At 38.8% G+C, this 19,468-nt stretch overlaps 1 protein-coding gene across 1 annotated transcript in view; it reads left to right on the forward strand.

The window, feature by feature from the left end:
- Positions 1–19,468, forward strand: part of LOC140155187 (uncharacterized) — a 156,363-nt gene that overhangs the window by 42,818 nt on the left and 94,077 nt on the right. Inside the window, exon 2 of the mRNA XM_072177925.1 lies at positions 8,293–8,433. The gene's annotated coding sequence lies outside the window, so the exon portion shown is untranslated. The remainder of the gene's footprint in view (positions 1–8,292; positions 8,434–19,468) is intronic.

Below are 19,468 nucleotides of genomic sequence, written 5' to 3' on the forward strand. Positions count from 1 at the left end.
GCCTTGCTGGTAAATTCTCCAGTAAAGGCAGGTTGTAAAGCATAGGAGTATTAGCCGAGTTGATGAAAAGGAGAAGTATTCGCCTATTGCACGGTTCCACCATATGCAGGGAGAGCCTTGATCTGGCAGCATGCATGAATGGGAATTGAACCAGTCATATAACATTGTGTACAGTTACATCTATTGCCAATTCGAGGATCTCCCCGCATATGGCAGAACCGTGCAATGTGTGAACGGAGCCTAGATTTGGACACACATATTTCAAAGCTGTAGCAAGCAGGGAAGCCAGGTCAGCCATGGCCGTCCCACTTTTTTAGCCAATTCTTATGTTATTCTTTAAAGTATGATGCCAATTTCAAGTCATAACCATGTTTTGGCCACCCCACATCTTGATGGCCACCCCACAGTTTTCAGTGTAGCCAACAGCCATACCATATTTCTTTGTTATGTCCATGTGTCATACTAATATATAATTCCAGGAAGAAACAACATTTTACAATTAACGATTTTATACACTACATGCAGCCAAACATGATAAACCCTTTAGCGATGAGTTTATAGATCTTGATCCATCCTTTGAGCGGTACAAAATGATAAAATGGTTGTGTAATGTGTTCATCCAGGAATTTGACGACGCACAATACCATCCATCTATTGACTATTGCCTAATATGCCATATTCCCTCTGAAAGCCAATGTCACTATGGACCACAATCACCTCATCCTAATGGCACAGTTCAATAACCTCAATAAACAATCATAGTGCAAAATTTGACCTCAAGTTGCAGAGTATGAGTTTTTGTACCCAAATTGTCAAAGTTCATTCAATGAATGTGCAAATGTATTGGGGTTAAAGAACTGTGCCTGATAGATGAGCGTGTTGCTAAGCTAGGTCAACTGAATCATGCTCCCTAGTCCAAGATGAACTCTAAATGAAATAATCATTACATGGAGCCTAGGGCAAGCATACTATGTACTCGTGAATCCACACGATTCAGTGTGACACTATGCCGTTGCATAACATGCCTAATGAGAGCTAAGTCTTGTAGTGACGTCAAGGGTGATTGTTCTCTACTACTTGGTGCAGCAAACATTACCGTATCAGGCCATGTTATTGTAAAAGTGGACATATTTTATACATATTTTTGTGAGCTTTTCATGTTCCAAGCAGCTACCCTGAAGTAGCAGTTCAAAATAGACATAAGCACAAACAATATTAATTGCATGAAAATATCCTCCTTAACAGTATGTGAGTGCTGTGTACACCAGGGACTGTCTTTTGGAATTTGCAGGAGAGCATTAAATAGCTCTTCTGGGGCCATCAAGAAGAGCTTTTAAGAGCATTTACAAAAGAATGTAAGGAGAAAATGGTCAACCAGGGAAAGATAAAATTCACTCTCCTATATCAGATTTAAGGAGAGCAGTAAAGAGTGATTGCTCTCGCTCTCCTCAATCACACTTGCTCTCCTTAAAAGGCAGTCTGTGTATACTAGGATACTAGGATCTTAAACAACCCAATATGAAAGACCTTTGCATGTTTTGGGTATTTAGACTCATCCTCTAAACTTGAGGTCAAATTTGCAGGCATAATTATTAAATAGGAGTTATTGAACTATGCCATTGGCAATGAAATCCATTTGTACTGCAAACCATAATGATCTCATGCCCAATGGCACAGCTCAATGACCCCCATTAATAGTTCAGTGTTCAAAGTTTAACCTTATGTTCTGCAACATGAGTTTTTGTACCCGACACATCCTAAGTTCATTCTTTGAGTGTAGAGGCATATTGGGGTTAAGGAACTGTTGCTTAGAGATTATCATGTCTTAGATCCTAGTATTTGCTTGTAGTGTCAATACATTGAACATTAAGACACAAGGGCCATGCTATGTGAGCAGCTTATTCGTCATAGGGTCTAAGTGAGCGCATTCTGAAAATGCCCTGTTAAGGTTATACTAAACTTTGCAATGATCGATCCAGAATGAGACTGCATGTAGCCCCCTTTAAAATTATCTATTTCTGGAAATAAATATCGAGAGAGAAAACGCAAAACTACGCCTCTAAAAGCTGAACGTGTAAGGGTTATTATTATGCTTGAATTTTCCACTTGGCTCAAAAAAGAAATGTACTTTTCAAACATTTCAATTTTTTTTCAATATCCGAGCATCAAGATTTTTGGGAACACGCCATAATTTCTCAGTGGAAGTGGCGATTTTGTTGGGAACTACGACAAGACATTACAAACAAGTCAATAAAGAATGTGCATATTCATTCTTGATATTGCTTGTCTCGATTTGTTTTAGTAAGCTTACATGTTTGCCGAATTTGAAGTAAAATGGCCTCCACTTGTATGTCGCTTTTGTAACCAGTAATAACAATTCCGTGCAGGATTTCATAGACAAAATTCTGACCTACATTATTTCTATAAACCCTCTTCTATATGCAGGTGCTATTTAAATTTTTATTTCGATAGCAGAAAATTGAGATATTTGCTATTTTTCCGACTCGCTGCTGTCAAATTGTCTAGTTTCGCGATAAAAAGATACAGCGAAATCAATTTTTTTTTAGAACCATTTCACCTCGTTTCGGCTAGTGCTTTGAAGTACAAACTTCAAAATTGATATAGTGATTCTATATTTCAAGCTGCGTCATACTGTGTTTTTCTTACCTCTGATTGTCGCTGCTCAAGGCCAAAATTCGATATTTTTTGGACAAAAGTGACACTCTCATTTTTTTTTTTTTAACACGCTGTTTACGTGATAATGACGGGCTCTATTTGCCCGATAAAGTGGTGTTGCCGAGTTTGGATTTTAAAATATTTAGGTATTTTCTAGCTTAAAATCTAGCGCCAATGAACCTGGTGCATGGGAGGGAAAATGTTGGGGGGGTAGTTAGGGCGAAAAAAAATGTGCACATTTTCATGCTTGCTGCGCTTGCAACAGGTAGATATTTAGAAATCCATTTAAGGTATGGGTATGAAAATTGGGGATCCCAAAAATTGGCATATAGGCGTAGGCCTAGGCCTATGCAAAGGGGGTGGGGCATTTTCGGCAGGCCAAGGAGGGGCCACACAAATTTGGCAGTCCAGGGGGTGCGGACAAGTGATTTTTGGCTGGCCGAGACGGGAGGCAAGCGATTTTTAGCGAGTCGCTTGGAAATTTTGGCGTATAATTAGTAGGCTAATACCGGTAGGCCTACTGATTGCACAGCCTTCGATTTCGAGAACGCATAATTTTTTGGCAAGCCGGGCGGGGAGGGAATAAATTTTGGCATGTCGAAAGGGAGGAAGAATGACTTTAGGCCTACCTAGCACACATTAAAGGGGCATTTCGTGATCCACAACCTCATACAACCCCATAGGCCTAGGCCTCGTCCCTTTCTCACAAGTTAAGATTTTTATACCACTCATCCCGCTCTGGCCACATGTTTAGGAATTTTCACGCAGATCAATTCGTTAAGCAATGGAAAATATTGCCAAATTTGAATTTCGTTTTAAAAGCCTACTCCCCATTAAAAAAAACCCACTAATTTTGGGGGGATTAAAAAAAAGTTCTGTAAAATGAAACAAAAGGCTGCCTCAATCTTAATTATTCATTTAAGGCCAGGCCTTCATTTCTGAAAATAGCGGGAGCTCAGTTAGTCCCTGTACTCAGGAGCTTGACAAGGAGCTCAATTATATAATATCAATATTAAACCATAGGAGCAGCTCAATAAATGCCATTGGTAAAATTATTAGGCCTACGATATTTTATTTGACTGTGATCCGTTTTAATAGGCTATATACACTGTATATACCTTTAAAATTTCTAAAATTGGTGGAATTGAACAAGCTCTAAATTTCTCATACCGTACGTCCAGCATAACCAAGGGCAACTGGGGGTGGGTGGGAAAGCCCCCTAGCTATGGCCATACCCGTAGTGGCGGAACCAGAATTTTTTTTCGGGGCATGGGGGGAAGTGAATTTGAGAAGGGGGCACTTGGAAATCATTGCACTAAATTGCCGCAAAAAGTGGAAAATTACATAATTGTGGGGATTTTGCCTAAAAACTGGGTGGGAAAGAAAAAAAATATTGGGGAAATACTGCCCCCCTCTAGCGGCGCCACTGCATATCCATCCATGATGCTAGAATGACGGAAGTTCTGGCGCTGAAATTCAATTTCAATATCACGAGTTTTTATCAGGGATTTTACCAAGGGAAGGCGATAGGTGTAGGATTTTGCTGATATACCAGGCAACCCGAGAAAGGAACTGAGGTGTGGCTAAATAAGGGAGTGTTCATTATAAATATTTGCCATTATCATACTTTCGGCGCCGAGAGCATAATTATTTGAAGCGTACATCGTGTCAGTCACATGGTCACATATTTTCTGTTGAAAGAGAAACGCACATGTCTCTGATTAGCTCGGGGATTTAGCTACTGCACGCTGCGTGCTGGCCTGTTGTTGTCCCGGGTTGTTGTCGAGTGGAAATGGAAAATTTATGAATGAACTTCCGCAACTTTGCAACATCATCACGCAGCGGCGTAGCTGGGATTTTTTCCAGGAGGGCAAGACTGTAGGCCCTATGGGGTGGGGCCCAAATCCACCAAATTTCCCACTGGGGGCGGGGGCCCAAATCCCGGCCCAAATAGACAATTTTTGCCAGGCTTATTGATAATAATCGTATATGGTAGGCCTATTGAGCTGTAGTGCATATCGTTTCGATTCCCCATCTCTCTGCCCTCCTCCTCTCACCCTCTCTTTTTTTTCCTCTTCCCCCTCTTTCCCTCTTTTTTCCTTGCACTAGGGGCGGGGAGCCCAAATAGGCAATTTTGCACTGCCCCCCGGCAGCTACGCTACTGTCATCACGGTAGACATACGCGGCCCGGGATACGCGGTAGCCAACTACAACTAAAGGTTTACAAACAAATATAGGTCTAGTAGGCCTATCAAAATGTTATATTTTTATATTTTCTGGTGGACTCGCGGAGAATATCATGTCATGGAGGTCCCAGCGCTGGGTTGGGGGGGTCTCAAGGCATTTTGGTATGCCTACCCATGCTTGATTCCGGGAGGTTTTTTAGCAGGCCCGACCATTTTTTTTTATAAAAACACCTCGGGCGGGTCTCTTCAAAACATTTGTACCATGAGGATCAAAGTCACCCACATTTGGCCTAATTTGACGCTTTTTATTGGGCACTTTTGCCAAAATGCCCAAAAGTTGGTCTTCGCTGTAAACCCACCCATCATAGTCGTTGAAAAGGTAGGCCTACCCCAAAACTGTGGCACATCCACGAACCCGAGGGAGAGACCTCCAGGGGTAAAAACACACCTCTAAGCGGGACCAGATTTATAATTTAAAATAGGCCTACATTTTGGAAGCCAGTCATCACGACAAAAGCGGGCCATGGTAGTGTTAATGGTATTAACACTTTGATTTTAGGCTTAAATGATGAGTGTAGGCCTATAAATTGCAAATTTGCACACACCCCGGGGAACCTTCTCAAGTTGGTTTGGGTAAGGATGTGAGGCTGTGACTCCGAAAAACTACTGTACGATTTTAACCCAAATTTGAATAAAACAGACCCAAAATTGTATCAACTTTTGGACTGAAAGTTTTCATAAATTTTTACTTTTTCGAGAAAATCATTGAAAAATACCCTTCTTAAACCTAATTTTCAAGACACTGAGGGTCAATAAAATCATGGCTAAAAATACAACAGAGTCTAAACTAAATGGCTGAAAATGCACCCCAAATCTGCCGCACATCCCCACGACACCGTATTTCACCTTATAGATTTTGAAAATTGTCGCAATAAAATAGGCCCGAACTTATCCCAAATTATCCCCGAAAAAATATTTTTTGCAGGTGAGGTTGAGTCTTATTATTTTTATTCTCAGAGAGGATAGGGGTTGATATTTTTAGCAGGGTACAGTTTGTCTTGTTTTTGTTTTGTTTTTTTACGTTGAAGTTCCAGATTCTTTTTTTCATATATTATTATTCATTTATTATTTATACCCTGTAGACCTACGTGGGGAAAAAGACACACGACAGCTACAGAGAAGCCACGAAAAAAAAACTCCTGTGAAGTGCATGAAAATGACCGAAAATGTGCCAACCAAACACCCGAACAGGAAGATAAAATAAAAACCCAAAAACAAAACCAAAAACCCAGGAAATTTCCCGAAATAATTTCCAAATTCTTTGTCCCCCACTAAAATATATTATGAACACTCCCTTATGAAGTCTGCCCTCTTCCGGCTATTCTGGTAGTAGGCGTTGACAATTACCTTACGCTTGATTACCATATTTTGAAGCATGTTTGAACCCGATTTGTTCTCTATTCACATTTTTAACGTTGCAAGTAACATTTCAAGACCTCTATTTGTGACAGGTATTTAATTATCTTGCTAGAGATGTGCCTAAAGTTGAAATTCAATATTTCGGATCGCAAAGATCGAGAGATATAAAGTTGCTGAATATCAGTTTAACACCATGGATCATATGGCGTCGATATGAACGATTATGATAGCTAAGCAAAATGGCTGGGATACAGGTTGTATAAATACGGACATGAATATTCATGAACTATACAGATTCCATTCTTCTCTAATAATAAAGATGTCAATCACTCTCCTAGACGACAGTTGCTTGGCGCTTGTAAACAAATCGAATAATAGTGCTTGACAAGAGCTAAAAAAATAGGCTAAAAACACATTTTCACACATTTTTTTCCGGATTTTTTTATTTCACATGATAAGTAGACATATTTTCTTACGTATAAGGTAATAATATATTTTTTCTGGAGGTAAAGCCCTTCAACACTTTGTTTAACCTTAAATGTATTGAGATGGGTATGTGGTATACAAATGTATACTGACAAGTCAGTAGGCCGGTAAACTTGTAAATGCTTTGCATTACTACTATAGCACTTGGCTGCTATGAACACAACATTGTCAGTTTGCATGTTAACTTTACTTTTTGTTTAATGTGTGATATTATGTTCTAGAAACACTGATGAATATCAATATTGGTCAGTATTTCTAGAACATAATATATCACGGTTTGAATCAGTTTGAATTTGAGAGAGCTCTAAACACTTGACACCTAGAATATTATTGTTTTATACTGATATTTGTGGAATGGCCTTGCTTTTGTCTCTTTATTTCATGATTTCACACATCGTTAATAGCACAAATGTATACGGGGAACTATCCTGGAACATGTGTTGTAGATAGTACTATTATCTTAATATCTCAATGAACTTTGTGTTCGATAAGATGATGTCACGTGTTGCAGATAGTATTATCTTAATAGCTCAACAAACTTTGTGTTCTAGAAGATGATGTCATGTCTTGCAGATAGTAGTATCTTAATATTCCAATGAACTTTGTGTTCTAGAAGATGATGTCATGTGTTGCAGATAGTATTATCTTAATATCTCAATGAACTTTGTGTTCTAGAAGATGATGTCATGTGTTGTAGATAGTATTATCTTAATATCTCAATGAACTTTGTATTCTAGAAGATGATGTCATGTGTTGTAGATAGTATTATCTTAATATCTCAATGAACTTTGTGTTCTAGAAGATGATGTCATGTGTTGTAGATAGTATTATCTTAATATCTCAATGAACTTTGTATTCTAGAAGATGATGTCATGTGTTGTAGATAGTATTATCTTAATATCTCAATGAACTTTGTGTTCTAGAAGATGATGTCATGTGTTGTAGATAGTATTATCTTAATATCTCAATGAACTTTGTGTTCTAGAAGATGATGTCATGTGTTGTAGATAGTATTATCTTAATATCTCAATGAACTTTGTGTTCTAGAAGATGATGTCATGTGTTGTAGATAGTATTATCTTAATATCTCAATGAACTTTGTGTTCTAGAAGATGAATTTGTGCTTTGAGATGTATTATCTTAATATCTCAATGAACTTTACATTCTATATTGTGTGTTGTAGATAGTATTATCTTAATATCTCAATGAGCTTTGTGTTCTAGAAGATGAAATGTGATAAATTGTAACTGTCATTTATCACGATCTCATTACATGTGATGCCTGACGCATGACCTGTAATTATTCATGATTGTGTTGGTGTTTTTATACATAAAATGGTGATATGGACTTTCAAATTTTGACCAGAATGCACGGATGCTTATAGAATGGTCAATCCATAATCCGTAGACACATGTCAGCACACTGTTGATTCTGATTTTGAATCCTGGTTTTGAATATAGGTGCATTTCTGAAGAACTGCCATAATATCAATGCAAATCTTCTTTTTTTTAAATAATTTCTACAGATAGATTCTGATGTTGCTGTGAAAATTAACACAACATGGCTGTCATCATATGAGCAGTCCCATCAGGCACTGGTGCATGGCAAAGTGCATTCTGGGAATGCTTGAGCATTTTGAGGTGCCGGTGTAGCTATTGGAAAAAAGGTAATGTATTCATAATAGAGAGAAAAATTGAAACTCCAAAACATTGAGTCAATCAAGAGTTTTAGCCATATTTAATGACTTCTGCATAGAGATGAATGAGGTTATGTTCTTTGAGAAAAGGCTAATCTGTTAAATACACTAGAGGGCAGTATAATTAGTTTATACCAAAATTCCTTCCCACAAGGTATTGCATTTAACAATAGGTACAGCTCTGGGATTAATCCCATTTCTTTTGTTATTGCAATACATATATTGTATTGATTGCAATACATATATTGTATTGTGGGAAGGAATTTCTGTCAAATTGACTTACAGAGGACAAACACAGGATCCACATATTCCTCCACAACAGCAACATATAGCTCTTTGCCTGATTGCAGCATATTATACAAATAAATAAATGTAGATATTTATATAAATAAATTTAGATATTTTTATACCGCTTTATGCCGTAAACAGCCTCAAAGCGCTTTACATTTATTCCGCCGTCATTAGATTATGCCGGAACCACGTTTACAGCCTACAAATGGTGCAGGGTTCATCAGTACAACGACTGTGACTAACCCTAACAGTTTCCCATTGCACCTGGGTGGGGTGAGGCAAGCGAGGTAAAGCGCCTTTCCCAAGGGCGCAACACGGTGGTGGGACGGGGACTCGAACCCACGCACGTCGAGCAAGCTCTCAGATTATGAGTCCAAGGCTGTAACCACTGAGCCACAGTGCCCTCTAAAATATTGACTGCTATGAGGGGCATGGTTAAATTATAGGCCCAAGGGGATCTCAAAACAATGCTATGACCTGAGGCGCAGCCTAGGGTGTCATAGCATGGTTTTGAGATCACCATGGGCCTATAATGTTAACCATGTCCCGAATATAAAGCAGTCAATATTTGTTTTATACCGAATGGATGTACGTGGATGTTGCGATTGCGTAGTGTGATCGGGATGCAATTCTCTCAAATACAGGGCATAGTTAAAACAATGCCCCCACTTTTAACCAATCAGATGACAGGATTCTATATATGAGGTATATAATTAATGTAATGCATAATGTTATGCAGCACATTGTAATTTTATTTTATTCTTGGTACTTCAGACTGGACTTATTATAGTCACTGTCAGAAACCTTTAGTATCTTCAAGAAACTGTGGACCTGCTGGTTATCATAACTGCATAAAGGAGACATTGCGCAGTCCTCAGCAGATAGCCAAAGTACAGGCAAAAAGTCTTGCCATGGTTGCTAATCAACCCCTCCGCATTAACAGGTATCCATCATACATGTATTTGACACGCTTGATTCACAGCAACTAACTCAGGATTTTGAAGGTGCCTGAAGTTGTCTCAACATGGCCAATACTCCCCTGCAAAGATGGTATGGTCAATGGCATGTTTCCATAGCAAATTACAGGAAGCGATATGACAAGATAAAATACTTTGTGTGGGAAGACATCAACTAAGAGTCATAGAAACCAGGTTGATGACTTACCTGACTTTATATGCTGCAATGGGCTATTCTGTTTAAAATCCACACTACCCCTGTGGAAGATTTAGCTAAAGTCTGCCACAGAGGGGTATCAAATCTCAATATAATTGACAATTGGGTAACTTCCATTTGCAATACTCACTCCAGTTGTGGAAGATATAGGTAAAGCCATAATACAGGGGGAGTATGGGTTTCAAAATGATTAACTCTGACCAATTACATTTGGAAAACAAACTCCCCCTGTAAAATATATTTCCAACATCTACAACAGGGGTAGTGTGGATTTCAACTGAAATAGCCCAATGTTGGGTGTAGCTTCTTGTCCATCCTATTTGCTTGTTTGTTTGTCTTTTTGTTTGCTTGTCTACACTAAATCCAGTGAAGGATCTAGAAAGGGGTGTCAGTTTTACGGTAAACCTTCAAAATTATTCAAAATTGGCCTAATTTGAATGATTTTAGCCTTGCAGCCTCCACTCTAGTAATTTGACCATATTTCAAATCTTGGAAATATATATTTCCTGATATCTGCAAGTGAAGATGTTTTTCGAACTTTTTTATAAACATGATGAATATAATTGTATATATTAGGATCCAAGTGTGACATAGGAGATCAAGACCAAAGTGCAGAGAGCAAGAGTGCATGATGTTGAGAGTTTGATCTGTCCAAGAGCCACTTGCTGGTGTATTGATGCCAGGTAACATAATATATAGATAAAGTTATGTTGAGGAACAATATTATTGGTAACATTTTGAGATGATTTTGAGTAGGTGATAAGGATAAGGATGAATTTAATCCAAAAATATATATTTGACTGCTGAATTTGAAACCTCAATGCAACACTTTATTTTGTATAAATGAACAAGAGGCCTAAAAAGGACACAGTTCTTTGGACTCGAAGGATGTAGAGCGGTCTCAGAGCCGAGTCCCAGCTGTCCGAGTCCAAGTCATGTACAACCAAGTCCGAGTCCATCGATATATAAGGACTTTTAAAGCTTTTTAAGAGTCCAGTCACAAGTCTGAGTGCAGGACATTTGGACTCTGTTACTTGCAATATTATTCTAGTCGACTCTGTTCAGATCATGGATTTGGAGATGGTCTCATGCTCCATGTTCTTTCAATGCTGCAGGAATGCTATTGACTGTGCATAGCTACTGACTGTGCCCAGCTACTGGCTGTATACAGCTACTGTAAGCTACTGTATTGAACTAAGAAATTATCCGTTTATATGAGAAGTAGTAAGGATGTTATTTTTAGGTATAATTCATGTTGACCCAGTTCTATCACCAGTATCTAATCCATGATCTTGTCATATCCTTTACCCTTCACGTATCTCTAGTCTATAAATGTACTCAACATTGGAACAAACAATGTCACTCCAATTTTTACATTGTGTTTGGGGAATTACTTTACCAATATGCTTTAAGGGAACAAACCAAAAGAAGAAAAGATTGACAAAGATGTATGTAAGTAGTTATCCCCTCTCTTCCCATAATATAAATGTTTAGAAGAAACTTTATCCACATCTTAGAGCTACATTGATATTTCAGTTTGATCTCTACATAAGGTGTGAATTGCTGTATGTTCGTGGGCATTGTGAGGGGGCAGTGGCGTAGTCAGGGGGCTGGGAGACAGAGTGCCCCCCCCCCACAGAAATTTTCAGGGACAAAATAGGGACGGTAAAGAGCAAAATGGCCTTTTTAAAGGTTTTTTCTGGCTTTCGTCCCAGATTTTCGTCCCAGATTTTCGTCCCAGATTTTCGTCCCCATTTTTGGTCATGGGGACGAAAATCTGGCTTTGCCTCCTAAATGGAGATGAAAATGTAGCTTTGCACCTTACACCAAAATCCTGGCTACGCCACTGTGAGGGGGAATGGGGAACACAAACAGTAGCCCAAAGTACAGGTATGAAAAGCAATTTAGCTGAAGCAAGCTTCCTATCAGGTTGAGTAATATTTGGCCAAGTCCTAGAACTGAGTTGAGCATAACTATTTAGAATATAATTTCAAATGGCAGTTAGTATCTCCTTTAAAAACGTCAATACCAAGCAATTTTAATTGCATTATTTAAGAAAAATATGTTACAACCCAAATAATAAATGACCTTTTCCCCTTTGCTAATCTTTTTTCGGAAAATATTCTTGTTGGAATACCAAGGGGGTACACATAGCTAATTGCGGATGGATGAAGTCGGCCTCACCTTAGGAGCCAGGAGTCTTGATTCTTTGGAGGAAGCATGCTTAGTTACTAGCTGGTTAACTCGTGCACAACTAGATGGATAGCTTCAAAGTTTTATCTTTGCTACAGTAGTCGGTGCCTGTGGAGCATTCAATAACCACAAAATAGAGCCAAGAGTAGTATTGTACCTTTCGTTTCCTTACTTTTATATTTAAATAGAAATGCATAGTGCACTGAAAGCCTATTCCTTCATGATCGTATTTGATTAAATATTTTATAATATATTTGTAGTAAGAAGTCAGTAACAACAATTCCAGGCTTAGAGCCATAACTAGGCACTGAATGACTGTCCACATTTAAGAACAGGCACAGCCAGTTCTGGTTTTCTGTCCTCAATGTGTTTTTTTTATAATCCAAGTATTAGGGTGGACTACTAGACTTACCATGCTAAACAACAATTTAGATGGAAGGATTCTTGGAATTTCTCAATTGATGCAAAAGAGTTGTGCAGTACTGGAAGCAGTTTATCCCACTAAAGATGCTTAGGAATAAAGGTGACATGCACCAAGAAGACTAGGGGCTAAATGATCCCCTCTATTTGTCCATCATCAAGGGAATGCAAGGTTCATTATCAATTTCTGTCCAGTTTACCTTCATTTGGGGTATCAGTTGGGGAAATCAAGGCCTTGGTTCCTTACTAGTGACATTCAATGCACATTATCTGAACACAAGATTCATCATATCACACAAACATCCCTAGTCTTTCCATGCCAATGACTTTGTTCCTACTGACCTGCCCTGGATTAATAGAAATCTGTTTGAAAACCACCAGCTACCCACGGAAAGTTGTAATAGCAAAATAGACAACAGACCCATTATGATAATTCATAGAAAAGAGAGAGAGAGAAAGTAAACGCAAGCATTACACAGCAAATTGGCATGTAGCAAAAATAACACAAGTTCTGGCAACTTGTCAAACCAGTTTTATTGTTTTTAAGGTTCTCCTTTAGCTGTGGCGATAATATCGGGCAAAAAGTCTTGAACAGAGCCTGATTGATTAGTGTGGATGAAATAATACAACTGATGATATACACAATTTGGAATTTAGCCAATCTCGTAGAAGAACATCCTTTTGAAAAATTACCAGATGAAACTTTTAATTATACATTTTCCTTCAATGCCAGTTGTTGTATTTATTATATTCCTTAAGAAAAACTGCTGTGTGGACACAGATAGTGACATTAACTAATTCTGCAGTTGCCATGGTATCGAAACAAGGTAACATCTATCAATACATTATTTATCTATTTCCTTTGTTAATTCAAGCTATGACTATCAACATCGCTGTTTACACCTACACGTTGACTTGACTCTTGCTTTCTTCTTTTGTGTCAAAAATGGCCGCTTCTTGATAGATGTTGTTTTGTGTTTGTTGTGAGCATGGCGGGTGTCACCATGGTCACAGGTATCAAATTCATCAATTTTTCTGGAGAAAGACGCTTTTTAACACAACTTCTTCCTAGAACCAGGGATGTTAGAGAACAATACAAAATAGTAGTAGTATTCACATTTTGAGTTACACCCGTCGTAAATTCACACTAACATTAATAAAAATCCACAAATATTTTCCCTTCTCCTACCGTGTGTCCATTCCTAGCACAGGCTTCTGTGCTGTACTCTGATACCTGTATCATGATGATGATCTAAAGATTTTCCAAGCTCGCTGTGCTCGGTGTTCAAGAGAGTTCTAGTCCATTCCTAGCACTATGCCAACCAGTTCCACCAAACATTCACTTCTGGTCGCAGTAAATATCGGCTACCACTTTCTGTGTTTCTGTGACCTTTTTCAACCACGCGATATGTGATTTCTTAGTTCCGACCAAAAAGGTCAAACCTACACGGGTGCCCTGGCGTGAGCGGGTTCACATTGCAACTTATGCCTGGCGAAGATACACCTAGCTCGCTTCTCCTGACTTTTGTTAGGAGTAAATCATCGGACGTACGTCTGGCAGAACTTACGCTGACCATCGTTCACACTGCCACTACTCCTGGCAGCGCCTACCCTTACTCCTAGCAACTTGCGCCAACCAAGTTCCGCCAGGCGTACTTCCATCAATATGAACGCAGCTATATATGGGTTTTTCAAGTGAAATTGACAGTTTATGACATACATGTACTTTATTTTTTTAACCTGCAGGTGGTTTTCAGGGCCGATCCTGTTTTAAATAGATAAAATAAGGTCCACTTTCAAACACATGCATACTGGCTATTTTAAGGTTTAAATGGAAATACTTCTTTGTTTAGATGTTAGCTATATTGTGACAGGGATGTGAGTGTCATGTAGCAAAAATCATAGCCTTAGAACCGGGGGGGGCTTAGGAGCTCAGCCCCTCAATAGTTTTGGTGTGGGGCTGGGATACCTTTCAGCCACCCAATAATCATGAGTGAAGTTAAAAAATGTGATTAAATAGAGGGAAAATGGGTGTTTGTAACCTATATTTTGCAATTCTGACTCAAGGGGGAACCCCCCCAGGCAGCCTGAAGGTGGCCCACCAAAATGTGTTCAAATTTCAGCCCCCCCTCATGTTGAAAATCTTTCTAAGCCATTGAAAAAACATAACTTCTGGTTGAGGTATGTAAGAGATACATACCTCAACCAGAAGTCATAAAATAATATGATTTTTCATATTTTTGACACCCTAAACACGATACGCGCGTATCGTGCCTACCCATGAAAAACTACCCTTTTTACGCGTTTTTATTATCGCGGATGGTGCACAGGACACAATGGGAGTGACCCCCGGGAGATTGTGCACAACAGGACATCCACAGTTTATAGTGTGTTTAGCTTTAGTAGAGTTATGTGATGTGTATGGGGAACACCGTGCACACCTTCCCTTGGAATGAACTGCAAACGATGACCTACAACTTTCTTCTATAGATCTAACTTAGCCTATAAGTCCCTCCAATCATAATGCCCACAAATTGTGAGCGCATTATCCACATTGGCAGGACTTGGCTCAGGGGGATAGCTGGCTATATTGCTACTTCTAGCTTAATAATCTAACTGAGGACCTTACACACCCCTAAGTATATAGATGCTCCAAATTGTGAACCTGTATGACATATTATATTATCTGACCAAGATCAGACAGGCAAATTAGACATGGTCATGTGCATTTTTATGTTGTTTGCAATACAGTAGTAGTAGGGACTGGTAACCATGGATGGGTGTCCTCGATTATTGTGCTATTTTTGGGTGTGCACCCTCATTTGCAGGTCTTTACATACACCCCACACACCAAACTTGGTGCAAACTATTGTTTCATAGGCTATGAAAAGGTGTAACTAAGCTTTAATATATACACCTTCATCCATCTTCAATGTTTTAAAATTCCCACTGTGAGATGATCAAAATAAGTCTTTGAAGCACTGATCACAAATGCTGCCAGAGTGAGTGCTTGTATTATGTCAGATGTAGGCTAGGCTATATTGATTATATCATGCTTTGTCATCAATAGACCTGTTTAATTTGTATCTCAGGATCCAGAAGACTCCCCTGATAAAAAACAATATAATTGCATTACCCAACTTATAATTCCTGAACTTTAAAACAAATTATTTTTGTCAAACTCAAAAAAACAAAATCTATTTTTCACCTTTGACATACTTTTTCTTGCTATGTTTAAAACCGATGAAATTGTGCTGGGTATGTTACTCATTGTTTCATGTGTAGTATATTATTAGCTATATTTGAACGTTGGGCTTCAATTTTACGTATAAATCTTACGAGAAGATCGGTGAATGTTTAAAGCCTGTATAAATATTGGTCGGGTAGCATTACCATATGAATGTGATAATAAAACAAGGTTCATCATGATAGCGTTACCGACCTGTACCTGTAGTAAGCATGTAAGCATAACCCTGGGCCTCTCTTCCTCTATATGTAGCGGCACAATTATGAATTTACAATGAAATTATGATGAAATCATGTGTTGATGTATTTGCTTTACAATCAAATCCTCCAATTGAATTCTACTTCTGCTCGGGAGGAAATGCTGATTTCCACGTACAGGTTTAAATGTCATTGGATTCGACATGATCAACATTTGGGGTTTTGGTAGTAAAATGTTTAGTATTAAAGCGTGGATAATGAGGGGAAAGAATAGAAATCAAAGACGGGTTATAAAAGATAAGTTGTTTTTCCTTTTTAGTATATGGGATTTCACTGTAAGGCCTGTAGTATCTGTTGTATTTTTTGTATGCATGTTGTTTGCCTTGTATTATTTCTGAGGGCTTTAACTGAACAATACACTGTGCAACGAGGACCTTTTGCATGACAAGGACCTGAGACACCCATCCTCAAAATGTAAGTCCCCCTGAAATCATCAAAAAACAAGGTCCTTATACCATTCTACCCCTCTATAGCTTACTATCTTCCGGAGGACTTGTTTGGTATTACCACAATGGCAAACAGGGGACTTTTGGTCTTCTAAGTTTTTTCATCATTTTTAGGTCCTCCGAAATATGCCTGATACAAGCAGTGACAAGGGAACAGGATAGGCATTTGCACTTTGGTTTCAGTATACATCTGAACACTTTCAAAACTTGAAAAAACAACAGTTTCTGAGGACAAGGGGGCCCGCAAGGGGGAGCAAAGGGGGATGGTAAAGAGCGGTGACTTATTTTTAAGCAGTTTTCAAGTGTAGGATTTTTTATTAAGGATTGATATGATCAAAAGGCCCTATCTAGTAGGGCTATCAAAATTGTGGGTGCAAAATTAGTAAGATATCAGGGGCAGAGACAAAGTATGGTAGCATGACTGTGGCAGGACACTTTCCATTTTTGTATACTACCCGTCAAACATGACAACCAATATGACAATGAGAACATTTTTCATGAGCAGTGCGATTCTTAGTTTTTACAAGTCATGGCTCTTCTATAATGTTGGAAACTACAATTGAGTGGGTGAATTAAGGTGAAAAAGTCAAGTTCTAATTCCCAGTTAATTACCAATTGGGATTAAACGTATACATCAACAAAGTCTAATTGCCAACGTATATGTCATACAACATTGACTATAATCATTTGTTGGGGAATGATAACAGATTTATTCCTTGAAGTCATGGATTTGATATAATAGCATGCTAAATGATGATGATGCATGAACAGATTACACAGGAAATCTATGGGAAGATGAGATAGATGATAAGAAAGAAGACAGGACATGGAAGGTATCCAGGGACATGGCTATTTAACTGCTAGAAGGACCGATTTCCGATTAGATGGAGTCCAAATTCTTCATGATGCTATCACCTAGAGGACCATGATCATGTCTATTTTCAAATTAACTTGAACAAAGTACTTCTTCACATTTTTTGATTGCAGCTATAAGCTGATAAAATGTACCCTTGTCTTCCGAGGGTGTGGGTTTCATGTCCGGAGGTTTTTTGTGTGTTTGCAGTGAAATGAGTATTAAACATGTTTTAAGGTGTAAGAACGATTCTTTCTTTGCCTTGTATTAAGAATTGCTATACAGGGAACTTTGCTGATGTAGCCCAGTACTGGGCCAGTCCTGGGCAACATGGTGGTGCGGAATTGACCAGATAAAAAGGCTTTCAAGTGGTCCAGTCAAAGTGACACTTTAACTGGACCATAAAGCGGTCTAGTTATGGTCCGTAATTTATGAGCAGGCGCATTACAGTGGGCCACATCAAACAGGGGTGGAATTATCAATAGGAGGGGGGGCGCCGAGCCACCGCCGCTACCGCCACGGCTTGGTGCCCACACAAAGTCAGGCGCCGCTCTGCAAAAATACACAGAGGCAGGCACTGCTCTGCAAAAAAAATTTTGGGGGGTGGCTACTGGGCAACACATAAGTATCATGGGCCAGAATTGGACCAGCTCTGGCTACAATAATAAGTCCATAAGTGCCACACCATATTGGACCAGTTGCAGCCAACTTTGTCTATTCCAGTGCTGGTGCTCACTTTACCTGGTCCATAATGGTCCAGCACTGGGCCAGTATATAATAGCCTCTTCACCTGGTCCAGTACTGGTGGAAATCTGCTGTGTATAGTGAGCATCTTGCGCACCAGTGTGCAATGTTTGAATGTTTCTAACCTCTTACCTACATTGTTACCTATCATTGTTTCAAGGCTTTGTTCTCTCGCTTTGCACAAATTATTCAATAAATTTATACAGCCCTGTTTTTATTGCATATGCATACCATTACCATTCTAATTCTCATGTAACTGTACTTTATGTTTACAGCCATATCATAACAATGCATTAATGTCCTGATGTGGAAAGTTTTATGTTATGAAATGGGAGGTAAAATTTTACATTATTCCGTCATGGTTGGTTAGATGTAAATCTTACCTTAAGCCCAGTGTATACTCCACAGTACTCATTGGCATTTCAAAATTATAGCCAAATGGATGGAACATCTGTTGAGTGCCCATACCAAATGACTGAACAATGGCAACTAGCATCATTGCATCATCTGATGCAATGGTGAAGTATACGTAGGGCTTTAGCATTGGGTGCCCATACCAAATGACTAAACAATGGCAAATAACATCACTGCATCATCTGATGAAGCAATGGTGAAGCATACATAGGGCTTTAGCAATGAGTGTCCATGCCAAATGACAGATTAATGGCAAATATCATTACTACATCATCTGTTGCAATGGTGAAGTATACATAGGGCTTTACCATTGAGTGTCCATACCAAATGACTGAATAAGGGCAAATAGCATCATTGCATCATCTGATGAAGCAATGGTGAAGTATACATAGGCCTTTACCGTTGAGTGTCCATGCCAAATGACTGAACAATGGCAAATAGCATGCATCATCTGATGAAGCAATGGTGAAGTATACATAGGGCTTTTACCATTGAGTGTCCATACCAAATGACTGAACAACCATGAGTCGGCTTCAGTTCTGAAGTGTCAGGCTATTATGAATGAAGTTAGCAGTTATGAAGCTGATCAACCAACAGATGACCAGTAAAGGGCTGTATATACTCTAAATGTTCAATAGTGTGGCCAGGATTTTCCAAGGGGTGCAAAGGGGAGCAAGGGAACTTTGACGAAAATATGCAGATTCAATATGGTAGATTAGCTAAGCTTTATTAGGCACATGGATTTCTCCGAGTCCTGACTCTTCAAGTCTTCAAGTTAAAATAAAAATTAAATAATAGAAAACAAAGAAACTGCTTGCCTGTTTTTCAACTCATTATCAAAATTGATTTCACAACCCAACCAACAACAACATCCAACTCTTCCTGCTTGTGCTTGAGTGCATCACTTATCAGTTTTATAAAAGAAAAACACAACTTACTGCAGTTCATTGCATGCATTATAAACAAC

Source organism: Amphiura filiformis, chromosome 6, assembly GCF_039555335.1.
Source record: "Amphiura filiformis chromosome 6, Afil_fr2py, whole genome shotgun sequence".
Lineage (NCBI taxonomy): Eukaryota > Metazoa > Echinodermata > Ophiuroidea > Amphilepidida > Amphiuridae > Amphiura > Amphiura filiformis.